Consider the following 15,247-nt stretch of genomic DNA (forward strand, 5'->3'; position numbering starts at 1 on the left):
CTTCCTTACTGTGTGTGTACACACTGTAGAGGGATAATTCTTAGAGGCTGTCTCTCACTTGCTCTTTAGCCTCAGAGGCTGGTTCTGACACAGAAGACTCCAGGTCTTCTGTTTTACTGCCTCTTTCTGGAAAGGGTTATACGAGGGGACACCAACTTCCCCTCACCTTAGGACTCCCTAGGCACAAGATTATTGGCTCTTCTATTATTCCCTCTTTTTTTTTTAAATTAAAATATTCTTTACTGAATGGAGAGTATTTGCATAAGATTCATCATATAAAGAGCTAATATTCAAGATTTATAAAGCCCTCAATAAGCTTAACCACGAACAATCAATATCCCCATCAAAAATGAGAAGAGGAGATAAACAGACACTTTCCCCTAAAGAAGACATACAGAGGGCTAGTAGTCATATAAAAAAGTATTCATGGTCAATTACTAGGGAAATGCAAGGAAAAACAAGTAAGATCATCTCACAATAATGAAAATGGCATATATTCATACAAAACAGAGATCCTAGAAAGAAAATACAACAGGCAGGGTTCTTTCCTTGAATACAGTTGATCTGGGTAGATCCCTGGCACTACATATCCTGCCCCTCCAGGAGGCCAGGTCTGGACACAAAACAAACTAACAACAATAGTATCAGCAGCAACAACAACAAACACTTGAGGACCTCTGCCATCCCTACAGGTACACATCCAAATCCCATACATTATACTTACTCAGTCATTTCCCAGGTAAATATAAACTCCAGTCTGTTATTTTTGACATGTTTGAAACTGAAAGCAGAGTGCCTTCTTTCCCACCTGGGTCCCTGCATCCACCACGTCTGACCTCTTACATCTCTCTTTTTTTTTTTTTTTTGCAAAAATGAAACCACCGATCTATTTTTTTCACCAGACATAAATAACCAACAGGTACATAAAATGATGCCCATATTACTAAATAAAGCCATGGGGAAATATCACTTCAAGCATATTAGAATGTCTATTATATAAAACAAAAAAGATTGATAGTTGTTGGCAAAGATGTAAACCACACCTTTGTACATGACTGCAAGAATGTAAATTGGTGCCACCATTATTAAATAATATGGAAATTTGTCAAAGAATGCAAATAGAACTACCGTGGTAATGTGACTTGCCAAATTCATGTACATTTTTTTTTAGTTTTTATTTTTTTTTTATTATTTATTTATTTTTTTAAATTTATTTATTTTTAATTAGAGAATCACCGTGAGGGTACAGTTACAGATTTATACACTTTTGTGCTTATACTTCCCTCATACAAAGTTTGGGAACCCATCCCTTCACCAGTGCCCATTCTCCACCACCCGTAAACCCAGTGTCCCTCCCACCCTCCCCAATCCCATCTCCCCCCCACCCCACCCTGCCACTGTGGCAAGGCATTCCCTTCTGTTTTCTCTCTCTAATTAGCTGTTGTGGTTTGCAATAAAGGTGTTGAGTGGCCACTGTGCTCAGTCTCTAGCCCTCATTCAGCCCGCAACTCCCTTCCCCCACATGGCCTTCGACTACAATGTAGTTGGTGATCGCTTCTCTGAGTTGACCTTTCCCCGGAACGTGAGGCCAGCCTCGAAGCCATGGAGTCAACCTCCTGGTACTTATTTCTACAGTTCTTGGGTGTTAGTCTCCACTCTGTTATTCTATATACCATAGATGAGTGCAATCTTTCTATGTCTGTCTCTCTCTTTCTGACTCATTTCACTCAGCATGAAACTTTTCATGCCCATCCACTTGACTACAAAATTCTTGACCTCCTTTTTTCTAACAGCTGCATAGTATTCCATTGTATAGATGTACCAAAGTTTCCTCAACCAGTCATCCGTTCTGGGGCATTCGGGTTTTTTCCAGATTCTGGCTATTGTAAACAGTGCTGCGATGAACATACATGTGCAGATGTTGTTTCGATTGTACTTTTTTGCCTCTCTGGGATATATTCCCAGCAGTGGTATTGCTGGGTCAAATGGGAATTCAATATCTAATTTTTTGAGAGTCGTCCAAATTGTTTTCCAGAAGGGCTGAACCAGTCGGCATTCCCACCAGCTCAAAGTCAAAGGATGGAAAACAATCCTCCAAGCAAACAACCCCCTTAAAAAAGCTGGAGTGGCCATCCTGGTATCCGACAACATAGATTTCAGGATGAAAAAGATCAAAAGGGGCAGCGAAGGTCATTTTCTGCTTATCAAGGGATATGTACAACAGGAAGAAATCACACTCTTAAACGTATATGCTCCTAACAAACGACCGGCTAAATATTTAAAACGACTCCTAACAGACTTCAAAGAGGACATCACTAACAGCACAATTGTAGTCGGAGACTTCAATACGGCCTTATCACCTCTAGATAGATCCACAAGAACAAAACTCAACAAGGAAACACTGACCCTGAATGAAGAAATTGAAGAGAGAGGCCTAATAGACCTATACAGGGCCTTACACCCCAAAAAGAAAGAATATTATTCCCTCTTAAACAATGTGTTTTCCTTTATAATTCTAATCCATTAATACTGAAAATTTATCTGTTTAATGCTCTCCTCCTCTTTGGACAATGGACTCAGTGAGGGAACAATGCTTATCTTTGTGGTTCATCCCATATCTGTAGCCTCTGTGAAACTGTATGCAAAAAGGGGAAGAGATCACTCTTAGTGTGTAGAAATACTATCCTATTTAACACTTACTCTTGGGTCAAATAAATATTCCCTCTTGATAAATTTGGAAAATACATGGCAGTTTCACCATTCTCAGAGCATAAATTAAAAATAAATGGATGGAGATTAGATTCAGTCCATACAATGCTTGATTATTTGATATGTCCCTTTGGTTTAGTTTTTCTTTAGCAAACAACAAAAGCAAAAAAAGGAAAATTATTTTAATTGCTGTTTAAACACAGAAGACCAGAGAGATAGTACAGTGAGTAAGGCACTTACCTTGCAAACCAGCTAACCATAGTTCTATCCCTGGTTCCACATATGATATCCTGAATACCACCAGGAATAAACCTCAAACACAGAGAGGTGTGGCCCAAAATAAAACAAGACAAAAAAAGTAAATAGAAAATATGGTATTTGTTCTGATGCTTAAAAGTTTACTAGCTCTATTTGCATGATATAAACATTATTGACCTCAGTTATTCTGCCAGGCATATGTTACTTTGGGTTTCAGATACGTGGCCATTTTATGTAAACTTCTATGTAAACTTTTATGTAAACTTCAAGAGGCATTTTGGGGCAAAGTTGCTTCACAAAGAATCGATAAGGTAATTTTAAAGTGGTAGAAATTTTGTTAATAGAATAGTTTGATGTTAAAAGCAAAAAAAAAAAAATGCCGATCAAAGTTGCCCACCTACCAGCATTAGCCTTTTAGTTTGTAGTGAAGCCTTTAGGGTTTATATATATTACCATATTATTTTAAATAATTAAGGCTTCATTTCTTCTTTTTTTTTAACTTTGTTTTGAGGCCACACCTACCAGTGCTCAGGGGTGAATCCTGGCCCTGCAAATAGGAAAAACTCCTGGCAAGGTGGGAAACCAAGTGGAGTCTCCAGAAGGGAATCTGGCTGGCCACGGGCAAGGCCAGCACTCTGCCCACTGTACTGTCTGCAGCCACCTCACCTCGTTTAAAGCACATAAATGTCTTTAATTGCTTGTTGTTGTCAAATTGCTCTAGCTGAAAAATTCTAAACTAAGTAGAAGTAATGACAGCAGGCAATTTTGTCTTGTGTTTGATCGTAACCACCATTGACTATATTAGCTCTAGATTTGTAGCCTTTGTTGTCTGGAGATATATTTTTTCTGTACTTACTTTATTACAAGTTTTTAAAAAATAATAATTGGATACTGAATCTTATCAAATGCCTTCTCTCTCCCTCCTTCCCTCTCCTTCTCTCCCTCTCTCTCACTCCCTCTTGTTCTCTTTTGTAGGTCACACACTGCAGTGCTCAATGTTTACACCTATCTCTGTGCTCAGGTATCACTCCAAGAGGTGCTCAGGGGACCATATGAGGGGCCAGGGACAGACCTCAAGATGGCTGCATGCAAGGTAAATGTCATTCTAGCTCTATTATCTCTCTAGCCACCTCAGTAACAACAAGTCTCAAAATGGAGATGTTACTGCTGCCCACTCAAGCAAATCGATGAGCAACGGGATGACAGAAGGGAATCTGGCTGGCCACTTTGATTTTATATTAATGGGATCATATGATTTTTACCCTTTCTTTTTGTTGATGTAGTGTATTAATTAATTAATTAGCTTAAGTTGAACCATCCTCACATCCCTGGGGTAAATCCCACTTGTAACATTGTATGATCCTTTTATGTTTTTGTTTGATTTTGAGGGCCACTCTCAGCTGTGCTCAGGGCTTGCTCCTGGCTCTGTATTCAGGTATCACTCCTGGCATTATAAGGAGATTATAAGGAGATTATAAGGGGATTATAAGGAGAGCTGGGGATTGAATCTGGGTCAGTCGCATGCAAGGGAAACACCTTCACTGCTGTACTATCTCTCCAGCCCCTGTCTGGTCTTTTTAAATAAATGGTTAAATTTTATTTGCTAGTATTAGAATATTTTAACATTTTTATCAGATATCGGTCTCTTTTGTGCGTGTGTATGTATGTGTACATGTGTGTGATATTCTTGTGTGGTAAAAGTGTGAGGGTAATGCTCGACAAAATGTGTTTGGAAGTATTCTTTCTTTGTCAATTTATTTTTGAGAACTTGCAGTGTATCTCCAGTTCTGAAGATAGTGTATTTCTTGATAGGTTATGGATATAGAGATAGATTATTTCTTGGAGTAGGTCTGTATTACTATGAACTTCTCTGTCATTGCATCCCATAAACTCTGATTCTTTTTGTCATTCATCTTGAAGCATTTAAAGATTATGTCCTTTATATTTATTGACAAAATATTGATAAGAATTTTGCTTATCTTCCATTGGTCTGAAGCTATTTAAGTCTCTGTAAGGCTTGCTTGGTATGAGCAGGGAGGCACCTGCAGACTTTTCGGTTACCACTGTCTTCAACTTTTTGCTTTGAATCTGTATTTTTAGTTCGAGCTGGAACATTTCCTATAGGAAGAAGAGAGTTAGAGTTTGGCTTTATCCTTTAAACTGTTTTATACTTTTTAATTTGAGAAATGTACCATTAACAATAGAGTGACTATTGGAATATAGCTATTTGTTGTCACCACTTTTTAGTAGTTTTCCTTTGTTTTATTTCCTATGATTCCCATCTCTTATGCTTTTATGTTTTCTATGTTGAGTTCCTTCCTTCCTTCCTTCCTTCCTTCCTTCCTTCCTTCCTTCCTTCCTTCCTTCCTTCCTTCCTTCCTTCCTTCCTTCCTTCCTTCCTTCCTTCCTTCCTTCCTTCCTTCCTTCTTTTCCTCCTTCCTCCCTTCTTTCTTTTGCTTTCTTTTTTTCTTTTCTTCACACCTGGTGGTGCTCAGAAACTCCTCAGTGCTTGGGCTTCACTTCTGGAATACTCAGGTGACCATGTAGTAGCAGGAATTGAAACTGTGTCTCCTTCACACAAAACATACAACATTGAACCATCTCCCATACCCTCCTTTCCAGTACCTTATGTATTTCCTTTATGATTTTTTTTGAGGCTCTCCTTGGTTTACATGTGAGATACTATGCTTAAGGCTTATGAGAAGCTTATGAGAAGATGTTAATCTTGATTTGTTTATTCTAATGGCACACTTTTTTATTCTCTCTCTCTACTTTACTTCTGGTATCTTGCTGCTTCTGCGTGGACTTTAAAAAATTTTTATAGGACTCCATGTAATATCTCTTGTAGGACTGGTTTTGTAGAGATGAATTGCTTTAATTTTTGTTTGTCTATAAAGTTATTCATTTACTCAGTTCTGAATAATAATTTAGTGAAAGAGTTTCAGCTGAAAATAATTTTCTTTCAGCACATTAAATATAATTTACTAATCCCTACTGTCCTGCCATCTTTATACTAACAAATCTGCAGGTAATATAAATTTCAGTATGTGTGATTTATTTTTATCTGTTAGTAGTTTATCCCTGTCTTCAGTTTTTACCTTTTTAATTATATCTTGGCATGTGTCTGTTTGGGTGCATTTTGTTTAGAACTCTTTGAGCCTCTGTACTGGGCTTCCTGCATAAATCATTCCCTCACCACACCTTCCCTCAGAGTGTTGGCCTCCTTCCACCATGGCCCCTGTGTTCCCCACCGTCCCATTCCCCACTCAAACCCATGATGGGAAGCTTCCTGCTGTAAAGGACCAGGTCTCCGCTTCTTTCTTCATGCTCTGAGATCATTCTGTGCCTGTCTCTCTCCTGACTAATTTCACTCAGCATGATAGTCTCCGAATCCATTCATGTAGCAGTAAATTCAGCTGTGATTTCTTTAAATAAGGTTTTTGTTCCTTTCTCTTCCTTCCCCTTCTGAGGCCTGTTTTATTTAGTTGGTTTTGCTCTTTAGATGTTTTATCTCTTAAGGCTTGAATGCTCTTTTCATCTTCTTTAATTATATTTTTCTTTTTGTTGGTCTTTTTGTATGTTTTCGAAGCCTAGTGTTCCAGCTACTGCTTCTTATCTACTATCGAATATGTCTATGGTAATTTTAAGGCAACTTTGTATGTGGTATTTGGGGGGGTGGGCAGACTGAGCAGTACTCCTGCCTCTGTGCTCAGGGACCAGTTCTGGTGGTACTCAGAGGCCCATGTGTGTGCTGGGAATTGAACCTAGGCCAGCCATATGAAAGGCAAGCACCCTACTTTAGTAATATCTCTTTGGCCCCAACATTGTGGGTTTTTTAGCTCAATTACTTCTCTAAGAGGCTTTCTTATATCTCCTCTACCTTTGTTATAGTTCTCATTTTGTTCATTGATTTTTATCCTATGTCAATAAACCTTGTTTGTTAAGACTGTTGCTTTGAACTCTTTTAAAATATAAATTGGTTATTCCTTATGTATTTAAATTTTCCCTCAGGGCTTTGTTTTATTCCATTATTCATAGTACATTTCTCTAAATATTTTATTTGAAATGGTGTTTATTTTTTTCAAAATTATATACTAATTTATATGGGTTGAGGTAGACAACTTTTTTTATTAATTTGATTTATTAGCTTTATTTTTAGATTACAAATTGCAGAATATAATTCTAAATTGCTGACCCAGGGTAGGCAGTATCTGTTACTTCATGTACTGATATCTTTGTACCTATGTGGATGGCTAGAACTCTACCAGCACAGGGAAGGAAGTGGGGGGATGGGAAGTAGGGAGGTTACTGCTATCAAGTATCAAGAGTTCAAGCCCCCACACAGGCTGAGTGCCCTAACCGAAGGGTCGGTCTGTAATCACCCTGCTTGCTAGTTCCTTGGTCAGACATTTTTAGCAACCTCGGGCTAATACTGCCCCTATTATGTGATCCAGCTCATGCTTTTATTCTTTAAATTCTTAAATGCTTTAAATTCTGCAGCTCCTATTTTTTCCTAGAGATTTGGGCAGGAAAATAAAAATTGGGTAACTGCATTTTCAGATTGGAGAGAGGCATAGTTTCAGTAGCAGTCACAGAGGCATAGGTGGGGACACCTCAGGTTTGTGGGTATTCTCTGTAAGAAACGACTTCCCTTGAAACCTCTCAACCCTCTCTCCAGGGTTGCGGCAGTTGGAGAAAGCTATCGTCCGGATGGAGCTACTACCGGGAAAGTAGGGGTCCTGCAACTGATCCCAGAAACCTCCACCAGCAGATCTTTCACTCACAGCTCTCCTCACGGTGCAGACTCCTGCTGCTAGGGCTTGGACACTTATTTTATTTTATTTGTTGGTTTTGGGGTCACACCAAGTTATGGCAAGGGGTTCCTCCTGTCTCTGCACTTAAGAATCACTCCTGTGGTGCTTGGGGACCACCTGGGAGGCTGGGGACTGAACCCGGGTTGACCACGTACAAGGCGAGCACCTTTCCCGCTCTACTAGCTCTCTGGTACCTGACTGGACTCTATAGAACTCTGATGGTGCAAGTTCTCTAGGGAATGTAACAAAGATGATGGCCCTGGAAAGAGAGTTGCAGGTAGTCCTCATCACACAGGAGCTAGTTGTGGCGAGAAGCCCTTCTTGTGAGGCCACAGGTGGAGCTCCCCCACGTTCAACTCCCGTCAGGCTCCACTGATTGACCCCTCCCCAGAAGCTGTCTGTACCCAGAGGCTGTAGGCTGCACTGTCAGTGCTCTGCCCGAGTGGTAGGGATGGCCTGAGACACCCATGATGGCAGGGTCGAGAGGAGTTCCATCCACCCGCTGGTCCTGACTGCTTGTTGTTCGGTGCTAACACTTGCCTTTTCCTGGACCTGTCTGTTCTTCCAGCATGCAGTCAAGATTTGTGCTCCCAAGAATCCTACTGTTGTCCATAGCTGGTTTCACCCAATATATTTGGTGAGTTCCCCACTCACCAAAAGCGGATCAAAGATTTTTCCCCCCGAGGGGCTGGAGTAATAGCACAGCAGGGAGGGCATTTGCTTTGCATGCAGCCAACCCGGGTTCGATTCCCAGCGTCCCATATGGTCCCTTGAACACCGCCAGAAGTAATTCCTGAGTTCAGATCCAGGAGTAACCCCTGTGCATTGCTGGGTGACCCGAAAAGAAAAAAAAAGAATTGTCCCCCCAAGGCTCTAGTTTTCCTGGTGTGGTCACTTCCTCTCTCAATTTGTGGCACCCCAGTAGCAGGTCAGGTGAAATGATGTTCTGATTTTTCCTACCCTCTCTGTTATACTTTATTGCTCCTCCTATGAGGATCTGATCATCCTGTAATTCTGTGTTGAGGACCTGTTTTTCACGTGGCTGCTGTTGGTAGGAGGAAGTAAGCACAGGGTCTTTATTCTGTCATCTTGCCAGAAATCAACAAGTCAGATTCTTTTGAGATTTTGACATAATAATATAGAACTCAACTGGCATAATAAAGTAGTGAGAATAAATAGAATAATGATGGAAAATGCATTTTATAGACAGAAATAACAAGAAACACAGAAAAATTACAGAGAAAATATCAAAACCAACCAAGATGCTAGTGCAGACATAGATCCTAGGAATAGACCAAGATACATTTGAGAATTTAGAGTATAAATAAACCATTGTTTCTCAGTAATGGGAGAATAAAAATAATTCAGAAATATTTTTCTGACAAACTATTGGAAAAAATACTGAAGTATCTAATTTCATATGGCCAAATAATTTGTAGATTATTAATAACTAATATATAAAATGTGAAATCATATAAAGACTAAAAAATGTTGTCAATATTTTTATTACTTTGAACTGGTGAAGACTGAGCTATATGATACATGATTATAGATTCATTTACATAATAATAAACACTTCTGAATGACAGAGAATAATATACATAATCAGGAGGTAAACCAGAAATGGTTGACATTGATATAATAGTAAGGGGTCTACATTATTAAGAAAAAATTTATTAATGATCTGTAAAGGCAAGTAGATGATAAGCATATGTAAACATTTATTTCTGCCTTATAATAATGAAACATAATTTTAGAAGATAAATTTTCACTTAGTGTATTTAGAAAAATATTCATTCAAGGGTATGAACTTTCAAATACTATTAACATTGGGGTGCCCCGAAGGGGGGGCGGGTGAGACCCCTCCCATCCCAAGGGACCCAGTCCCAGCAGCTAGACTCAACTGCCGCCATGCTCACTGCCACTCTCCACATGCTCAGGCCGAGCCTTAGCCACAGGTGAGCCTGTTCCTGGACCACATAGCCATGACACTTCATACCACTCAAAAAAAAGTACTGCATCACACTTTTTTTTTCTTTTTGGGTCACACCCGGTGCTGCACAGGGGTTACTCCTGGCTCTGCACTCAGGAATTACTCCTGGTGGTGCTCAGGGGGACCGTATGGGATGCTGGGAATCGAACTCGGGTTGGCCATGTGCAACCCTACCCACTGTGCTATCGCTCCAGTCCACTGCATCACATTTGACGGGGTTCAAAGTAGGCAGCAAGCAATCTTAGAGGGAAATATATATTTTTATAGATATATATACATACATACATACATACATACATATATATGTAAAAGCACACAAGTCTCAACCTTTAACAACATTTTAGTGATCTCTTATAGAAGAGCTTAATGGCCCCTAGGTGAAATACAATCTTCACACTCTTTCCCCTAAGGAAACTAAAGTCATTGCAGCACTTTGGTAATAACTGTTAATTTTTTTTTCTTTTTTGGGTCACACCTGGCGATGCACAGGGGTTAGTCCTGGCTCTGCACTCAGGAATTACTCCTGGTGGTGCTTGGTGGACCATATGGGATGCTGGGAAACCCAGAAGACAAAATCCCTACCCGCTGTGCTATTGTTCCAGCCCCAACTGTTGAATTTTTATACTCAATTTTCTTTAGTAATTTTCCTTTTAGGAAGTTCTCTCATGTAAACACTTCCTCAAGAAGGCAAGAAAATATATACTGTACAGGGGCAGCATAGAAATAATATTTTCATTATTATACATTTTCATTGTAAAAATAGAGTATAATTTACATTATTTATGTAGTGTCGAAAACCCTGGTATCCATAAAAAGAAATGAATTTGGGAGCAGAGTGACAGTCCAGGGGTTCAGGCTTTTGCCTTGTACACAAATGACATGGGTGCCAACCACTGGCACCCCAGATGGGCTACACGCCCACAGAAGTGACTCCTGAGAGTAAAGTCATGGGCAAGCCCTGAGCAATGCTGAGGTGGCACAAGCACCACCACTCACCCCCCAAAGAAATAACTGTACTACTGTGACCCTATAAGTGGAATACTATATAACTATTTAGAAGAATCAATAGATAGTCATATTCATTAATTCAAAGATTTCTAGGGGCCAAAGAGATAGTGTAGTGCATTGGGTAGGTGCTTGCCTTGCATGAGATCAACATGGGTCCAATCCTCAGCACCCCATATGGTCCTCCAAGGACTACCAGGAGTTATTCCTGAGTGCACAGCCAGGAGTAGTCCCTGAGCAACATAAAATGTGGTCCAAAAACCAAAAAAAAGAAAAGTCTAAATAATTTTATTTTTATTTATTTATATTTTGCTTTTTTGGGGTCACACCTAGCATTGCATAGGGGTTACTCCTGTCTCATGCTCTCAGGAATTACTCCTGGCAGTGCTCAGGGGACCATATGGGATGCTGGGAATTGAACCCGAGTCGGCCGCATGCAAGGCAAATGTTCTACCTTCTGTGCTATCGCTCCAACCCCCAAAATGTCTAAATTATTTTAAATGAAAAACCTATGATATAATTCATTAATACCATAAATGAAAACTAAGCATTATATTTTATACATTTACTTATGTACATGTACAAATAAACATAAGATTTCTAGGAAAAAGGATATAATAGCTATGATTATGTTCAGTTATATACTACAAATGAGAATATAGGAAAAGAGGTAGTCTTTTTATACTTTATGTTATATCTGCTTGTATTATTAGACTTTTTAAAACTTGTGCATGCATTGCCTTATGATAAAAAGACAAAATTTCAACCATTTGTCCATCTCTACAAATAGGAGTTTTAAATTTTAATTATAATTCTAAATCTAAAAATAGAAAATACAAAAAAAAGTCTGACTAAAATTGGACATTCAGAATGTTATGAGTGAACTAACTCAGAATTATAGTGAAAGAAGAGAAAATTTGTTTTGTTCTGTTTTGGGGCAATACTTGGTGGTACTCAGTGTTTTGTCCTGGCTCTAATTCGCTCTAGAGCCATTTTGAGGTCTTTTTCCATTATTTGTTGTTCCCTATATGCCTTGTGCAGCTCATCTTCAAGCTCACTGATTCTGTCTTCGGCTGTAGTCATTCTACTATTGAGGACTCCTACCGAGTTTTTTATTTCATCTACTGATTCTTTTAGTTGTGTGACTTCTGTTCGTAGCTTTGAAATTTCTGCTCTCATTTCTTCCTCGATTATCTTGGTGGAGCGTTCCAATGCTGCATCCATATCCTCCCTTAATTTATTGGAAGTTCATTCCATAGTTGCTTTGAGTTCGTGAACCATCCTCACAATTTCCTCTCTGAATTCTTTATCTGAGAGGAGGTTATATTTTTGGGAGGTCGCTGCTGAGGTTAGTGAGATATTTTCTTGGATCTCTCCTGGTGGTGGGGATTTTCGCTTTTTTTTCATGTTGTTATGGGCTTTACTATCTGGTGCTCTCCTTAGCTTGGGAGGGGCCTCAACTGAAGATGTGGGGCTATGCAGTATTTACAAAGGACTTTTAAGTGCAAGTTGATGTGTTCACTGACAGTTTTCGTGAAGTTAGGATAGGCTAGGTTACTTGACTACTAACATATAGTGACTAAGATGACCAGGGAATTCTTCAGAGGAGTGGGTTCTATCAATTGTGGCCAAAGGAAAATGCACAGAATGGTAAAAAAAAAAAAAACAACTGCGTTCGCATTAGCGGCCTGTGCTCCGGAAAGAGGCCACGCCCACCTTTGAGGCCACGCCCCCTAAGGTGAGGACACGCCCCTAACCAGCAGAGTGGGGATTGGTCAGGAACCCATGGCGGTGGCAGAAAGGTGCCAGGCGGGGGTGGGGGCGTCAGGGCAAGCCCCAAACCGCGGTGGGTAGGGGGTGGGGAAGGGGGTTCTCCGCGCTGGGCAGGGTCTCCAAGGGATTTCCTATTTACCTCTGTCCTGGCTCTAAACTCAGGGATTACTTCTGGTATTTTTTGGGGAATCATATCTGTGCCAGGGACTGAACTTGAGTAAAGTAAACACTTGCCCATTGTCCTATCTCTTTGGCCCCAAGAACAACAATCTTTAATAAACATCAAGTTCTGGAGCTTGAGAGATAGTAAAGGGATAAAACACTTGCATTTGGCTGATCCCAGTTCAATCTCCAGCACCAATTGCCTCTGAGCATTGCAGAGAGCAGCCCTGGAGGCCCCCAAACACTATGGGGGATGCTCAGGTAAAAAACAGCATGGTATTGGAACAAAGTCACATCTACAGACCAATGGAATAGGGTTGAATATCCTTACACACACACACCCTCAAATAAGAAATATACAGGGGAGCAAGGAAATCCTCTTTAACAAATGGTGCTGGCAAAACTGGACATCTACGTGCAAAAAACTGGGCTCAGATCTCTACCTAACACCATGCACAAAAGTCAGCTAAAAATGGGTTCAGACCTCAACATCAGACCAGAATCCATTAAGGTACATTGAAGAAAAGGTCGACAAAACCCTACATGACATTGAAGCTAAAAGTATCTTCAAAGATGAAACTCCATTGACCAAGCAAGTGGAAACAGAGATAAACAAATGGTACTATCTTAAACTAGGAAGCTTCTGCACCTCAAAAGAAACAGTGACCAGAATATAAAGACAGTCTACAGAATAGGAAAGAATATTCACCCAATGCCCTTCTGACAAGGGTTAATCTCAGGGATATATAAGGCACTGGTTGAACTTTACAAGAAGAAAACATCCAATCTCATCAGAAAATAGGGTGATGAAATGAACAGAAACTTTATCAAAGAAGAAATCCAAATGGCCAAAAGGCATATGACAAAATGCTCTTCATCACTAATCATCAGGAAGATGCAAATGAAAAGAACAATAAGATATCATCTCACACCACAGAGACTGGCACCCATTCAAAAGAACAAAAGCAACCAGTCTCGCCATGGGTGTGGGGGGAAGGGGACTCTTCTTTACTGCTGGTGGGAATACTGACTGGTTCAGCCTTTTCGGAAAACAATATGGAAGTTTGTCAAAAAACTAGAAATTAAGCTTCCATTTGACCCAGTAATACTACTCTTGGGAATATATCTCGGAGATACAAAACATTACAGTAGAAATGACACCTGCACTTGTATGTTTATTGCAGTACTATTTACAATAGCCAGAATCTGGAACAAAACCAAGTGTCCAAGAGCAGATGACTGGTTAAAGAAACTTTGGTCCATCTAAACAATGGAATACTGTGCATCTATTAGAAGAGATAAAATCATGCAATTTGCATATGAGTGGATTGACATGGAGATTATCATGCTAAGTGAAATGAGTCAGAGAGAGAGGGATAGACCTAGAATGACTGCACTCATTTTTGGAATATAAATATAACATAACATGAGACTGATACCCAAGGACAGTAGAGATAAGGGCCAGGAGGGTCACTACATGGCTTGGAAGCTGGCCTCACATGCTGGGGGAAAAGGCAGCTGGGCTAGAGAAAATGATCATTTACTAAGTAAATGATGCTTGGAGGGATTGCTTGGGATGGGAGATGTGTGCTGAAAGTAGACTATGAACCAAACATGATGGCCACTTAGTACCTGCATTGCAAACCATAATACCCAAAATGAGAGTGAGAGAGTAAAAGGGAAAGTGCCTGTCACAGAGTTAGGAGGGGTGGGGGATGGGATGGGGTGGCAGGAGGAATACTGGGAACATTGGTGGTGGAGGATGAGCACTGGTAGAGGGATGGGTACTCAATCATTGTATGACTGAAATGTAATCACGAAAATTTATAAGTCTTTAACTATCTCACGGTGATTTATTAAAATTTTAAATTTTTTTTCTTTGGTAGAGCTGAAAGAATAGGTTGTCAACTATAGAAGGCCAATCAGGAAAATGTAATTATTCACTTATTAATATATTATTATTATTATTATTTGCTTTTACTATTGTTTTGGTTCTGAGGTCACCATAATAAGCACGATAAAGTATTTTGCTTCTTAGTGGGCACTAAGTAAGCAAAATACCTTTCCTAGTAGTCATTAGTAAGAAAGAACTGGGGAAGAAGAGAGACAGAAAATCAGTGAAATGATTATTTAAGTAGCAATAAAAATGTGAAATAAAAGTAGAACAGAGTTTTAAGAGTAGAAAGTGCTGAGAGAAAGGGATTCATTTGGCTTAACAGTCTCTGTGGAGATCTCTAAGCTGAGACTCAAGTGAAAGACCTGGCCAAGCAAAAGCCTGAAAGCAGAGAATTTTGAAAGGCTCTGGATGGGGACAAGTCAGGCTGGCTAGAAGGGGATCCAGGTTTACAGAACCCAGTTTTATTAGACATGGTCAGAGAGGGGACACGTTGGTTATACTAAGACCTCGTAGGGCATGATTAGGTGTCTAGCTTTTGTCTACAAGAAGAAGTCACCAAACAATTTTACACAGGAAATTAGCTGATCTGATTTATTAAATTTAGAATATTACTCTGCTCTCTCTGCAGAGGGCAAG

The sequence above is a fragment of the Sorex araneus genome, chromosome 11 (genome assembly GCF_027595985.1).
Source record: "Sorex araneus isolate mSorAra2 chromosome 11, mSorAra2.pri, whole genome shotgun sequence".
In the NCBI taxonomy this organism is placed as follows: domain Eukaryota; kingdom Metazoa; phylum Chordata; class Mammalia; order Eulipotyphla; family Soricidae; genus Sorex; species Sorex araneus.